Below are 5,013 nucleotides of genomic sequence, written 5' to 3'. Positions count from 1 at the left end.
GCGTAATATCGTCAGGTTTTAGCGGCGCAATCCAAGAGGTGACTCGCATGAGATGGCAAGCAAGCACCTTCTGACTCCTATTTGTTCTTTCACAAATTATTTTTGGCCTTTAGTTGACAAAGATAAATGGAGGGATTAATATATATTGGACTAATCTGTCAGTTTGCAATTGGCAGGGCAAAGAGTGTGGATAATATTTCCCTCAGGTAACCAAATGCAGGCCTACTGGATTAGGAGCCATTTGCAGGAAGGCTTAGCAATGATCCAAAGCCATTAGCAGAACATGGAAGGAGCAGAATGTGGAAAAGTATAACGAGGAAAGCAAGGAGATGTTTTTTAATTGCTTCCCTGCCATTTTAATTCAAAGATCTCACTTTAAATATGCTTACGCTCTCCCCTGAATACATGTTTGCTTTTAATTGGAATCCAGAAATGTATATCCCGAAGGGAATCAGACAAAAAGTGTTAATCATAATTCTTTATTTTGTATTTTGGTTCGTGCAGTGTTTGGATTTAGTGTATGTAGCCTATTTTACAAAATAACTTGTCTTTAATTAGTTTAACTGGAGTGATTAAACCTATGCGTATGTTCTTATGGAAGGGTGACAAAAGGAACTTTTACAGGATATCATCACCATATGTAGTTTAATCATGTGAAAACGTTACACCCAAAAATAATCACCCAGTAAATCACATTTAGTCAGTGTAAAACAAATTCCTGAAAGAGAGAGATATATACAAAGAAAAAAGAAAAAAAAGAGATACAAATAGGTAGGAACAAGCAATTGGTACTATATTACTTGCAGTCTGTAATCTCACCGCTAGATGACACTAAATCCCCGGTCTTGGCCCTGATGGATTCTTGGATTCTTTGGTGTAGAAAAATAAATGAAAAAAAAAAAACCTTTCTAAATTTGTCACATTATTGTGCCCCGTAACCTCTACATCTAACAAGGATAATGTGGTCGCACATCCTCGACTGAATGGGCATGAATCAACGAATAACGTTCAAAGACACACTAAATTGGAGTCAACACATGGACATCACAATTTAAAGTGCTTCTTATTAAAATCTAATAAAGTTCAGAGGTTCCAACCTTCCTAGTTTCCCGAGTCAATAACACTGATCATCTGCCATACAATCCCAAAACCACATGGAGGCGCCACAGAATAAGCTGAACTGAAGCCTTTCACTCTCCACCAAGAGCTTCTGAATAACAGTCTTGTGTGACATCATCTGAAGGTTTGAAAGGAGCAGGACATCCTGATGATGATATGAGCTTCTCTATTTTCCACCTGACCTTTCAGTCTAATCACAGCCACTGTAAAAAAAAAAAAAGAGATATAAAACACCGGGCAGCTGGTGATAAAGTGCCTTGAAAAGAAGCAGGTGGTGCTTGTGTATAACGTCACCCCCTCCTCCCCTTCATATGTTATGGCCCCTTTATTGCCCCTACACATCCCCTTCATATCTACCTGCTTCCCAGCCACAGTCAGGTAACACCACCTGTCGGAACAACCATAATACAATAAGAGGGCGGGGATGTTGCGATAGCAGCTTCTGCAAACTCTGTAATGAACTCGTCACTTATGGTTTGATGTTGAATTAAACAAATTGGAATAAGGTGTTGCTCGCCTAAAATATGGGAACATGACATGATTTAACCTGTGGTACAGTTCTAAAATACAATTCACTTGTATTTAACTTTGGAATAAAATTTGATTTCATCTTTTAATCTGTTTGTTTGAAAACATTTAGGGAGAATTTTTATTTGCAATACTGTATATCTTGATGGAATCATGGAAGTTGAGTTTTCACAATAGTCAAGATACTTCCTCTTTTTTTATTGTCTTTCACTGATAGTGTAGCGATTCACACTGTGCTATCCTTTCCTTGCAACGTATGACTACGTCAAAGTGATGGGAGGAACTTCATTTAGTCAGCCATGGCCATGTCACATTAAAAAAAAAAACGTGTTTTGCTGCTTTCCTGTTGCAGACAAGTACAAACCTTTTTGGATGAGCAGCAATTACTTTTTGGATTTTACTAATCGTGGCAGTTCTCGATGGATGTCTCCTTTGAATAACGGCGGTTCATTGTACACAATAAGATGGAAAAAGGTTCATCGTGTTGATTGGAAAAATCCCAAATCTCCCTTGAAAGATTCACTTTTTGAGTAAACTCCCAAAAAATAATTTGATTGTAAAATCATTTTTTGTCAATTTGAAAACTGCAGGTTAGCGCCTTACGTTTCCACAAAACAAAATATAATGTGCTTTTTTTTTTTTTTTTTTTCAATCTGCAGAAAGCTTTTATTCCCATCCGCTGGAGGGCAGTGTTGTTTACTTCAACACATCCGCTGTAGTGTTGGCCTACTGTGCAGAGCTGCAAGATATATTTGGTATTCCTTCAGCATTAAGTGGTATTATTAACACCAAACACCTCAGCAATAAGTATGAAAACACAAGGCGGTTGCTTTAAGCAAATATGGCTCTCTTGTCCATTTTGGTAGTGGAGGGTGTCGCAGCTGGAGTGGTAAACAATCATAGCTCACTTACTGGGACTTGGTTGGTTTAGCAGTTATACAAACAAGGAAGGATGATTATTTTTTTTCCCCCCGCTATGATTTACTAACATGCCGCTGAGATCAGCAGCTAGCTGGTCTGTCTGAGGGCCATGCTTTTCAGCACACTTTGCAGTAAGTCTGAGGAGCTGTGCAAACAGCCTTTTTATGACAGAGAACAAGGTGAGTGGCTTCACACTCTACAAGGCAGACAACACATCAAACAAACACTAAATGCACTGAGTACATTCGCAGCATACCATCTAACTTGATGTTTTAGACTTAGTGTTGGCGCTGGTACAATCTTACATGCATATATATGTATGTATGGCAGTGGTGGTAAGTAAGGAAGAAAAAAATGACTTTGTAATCAAGTAGATTTTTACTTGAGGATTTCTGGACGACTTCCCTAAATTTGGAAACAGATACACTATCTATGGTTTCTCCTCCCTTGTAAAAAAATAGGCAATGTATTTATTTATTTACTTACTTACTTACTTACTTACTTACTTACTTACTTACTTACTTACTTACTTACTCACTTACTCACTTACTCACTTATTTATTTATTTGTTACCTCAAGGTCTTCTATCTATCTATCTGTCTGTCTGTCTGTCTGTCTGTCTGTCTGTCTATCTATCTACATTATTTATTTATTTATTTATTTATTTATTTATTTATTACCTCAAGGTTTTATAGGACAGGAAAAAAAAAGATGTTCCCTATACAAGGCCTTATTTAAGATCTAAAAATGATTTGTTGTGCAATGGAAAAAAATTTTGATTGCATAAAAGTGCAGCCAATGCTATTTAGCTCTAAAAGCTAGCTGTACTTTTTTCTAATGTACCTGAATCATTACTTCTAATTTTACCAGTCTTCTTTTTTTAAACTACTGCAGAGTACGGGTATTTTTTCCATCTCTTCCATATGGCCCAATGGTGTTCATACAATATCAAGCTAATAGCTGTCCATTCCACAATATATCCCTTGTAGTCTCCTCTGACAACTTTATTCCACTTTTGGCACTTGGAACATTGAGAAACATTTACTGTTGATTCAGTACTTCACATGTAGGAAGGTGCCATCCTCTCCCAGCTTAGAGTAACTTTCATCACGCTTCCAGCAGCCTCATCCAGCCATCGTGGTCTAACCTGATGAATCGAGGCACGCAACTCCCAGCTGCACAGCTCAGAGGCTTCTTTTCAACGGCTGAACCTGCCAACAGCTTGAGCGTTAATCTCCAGTGATTTCTCATCGAGTCATTTCACTTTATTGTCTCTTGAATGTGAAAGTCGCTGACTGATCAGTCTGTTCTTCCGCTTTCCAAATCTCTCTGCACACCTTATCTCAATTTGAGTGAGGGAATAAAAGAAGGGGGGAAAAAAATGAAAAGCCTGGGAATGATTCAAAAGAATGCAGGTGGTGCTTCGAGTTGTATAGTAAATCCTTACAAGCACTGAGATAGAAGCATAAAATGTGTTTGACGCTGTAAAGACAAGTGCTGTAACTGCTGCTAGGGGGTCTCGCATCTTGATGAACTATTGATACAATACTTCTTCAATCTTTATATCCGGGTAAAATCTTCATGGCAGAGAACATATTGCAAAATTCTTAGCAGATGCAGAGCCACTTAAACTGCACATTCATCCAGTAGGCTGCAAGAAGTCTAAAACTATTTATTGAAATAATAATCATAGTTCAGTTACAGGTGCCCTTATTTGAGAGAATATATGTTGATTGACATGCATTCATAATCCAATATATGAATTCATTAGAGCAGTAAGGAAAAGTCTGATATGACCTATACTACTTTTAATGTATAAATATTGTCAAGAGCAATGTAAAATGAGGTAACTGCCATAACTGCTAGTCTGGAGATGTGATACAATTTTATTTTATTATTAAACCAATGCACACACTCATCAACAGAGAGACTGAAGTGATACTTTTTAAACACTGTATTCCAATTCTTGAATCTTGAACACAGTGTTTAGAAAAGTATCGCTTCAGTTTCTCCAACTCTCTGTGCCGCTTTGTTTTGGCATCTAAATATCACTTGCACCTTTGCTGACTAAGCTCCAAATGTCCTGATGGACATCTTGGTGAAAACGTCCCAATTGTGTTGTTCTGCTTGGCGTCCGTTCCACCGTGCCAAAGTGGCTCTGTTTTGCAGCCATGTGTGACCGGGCCACTTACTGGCTCACACTAATGACCCTAATTGGGAAAGTGGGTTCCGTTTCAGGCTCACTGACAGACTGACTGGCATGTGTGGAATGTAAGTCGATGGCACGACTCGTCTATTGTGTGCAGCGGCCAATCAGTTAGCTGCATTAAACAACTTGACTCATTCTTATCTGTGCTGCTCTCAGAGCCAAATGGAAACTAGATAAACCTTATACTTTGCCATTTTGATTTACTTTGAAAGAATGTTTTTTGTGTTCAACATTTT

The 5,013-nt window shown here is 38.1% G+C and overlaps 1 long non-coding RNA gene across 1 annotated transcript; it reads right to left on the bottom strand.

Moving 5' to 3' along the window:
* Positions 1–675: 675 nt before the first annotated feature.
* On the bottom strand, positions 676–2,370 carry LOC147045491 (uncharacterized). Its single transcript, XR_015068364.1, has 3 exons — positions 2,012–2,370; positions 1,477–1,507; positions 676–1,322 (listed from the first exon to the last, which is right to left on the bottom strand). It is a non-coding gene; the product is annotated as an uncharacterized LOC147045491 (long non-coding RNA).
* Positions 2,371–5,013: the final 2,643 nt, after the last annotated feature.

This window comes from Syngnathus leptorhynchus, chromosome 15 (genome assembly GCF_054491065.1).
Source record: "Syngnathus leptorhynchus isolate UIUO chromosome 15, UIUO_Slep, whole genome shotgun sequence".
NCBI classification, from domain to species: Eukaryota; Metazoa; Chordata; class Actinopteri; order Syngnathiformes; family Syngnathidae; genus Syngnathus; species Syngnathus leptorhynchus.
This window is presented reverse-complemented; position numbering and strand designations above follow the sequence as displayed.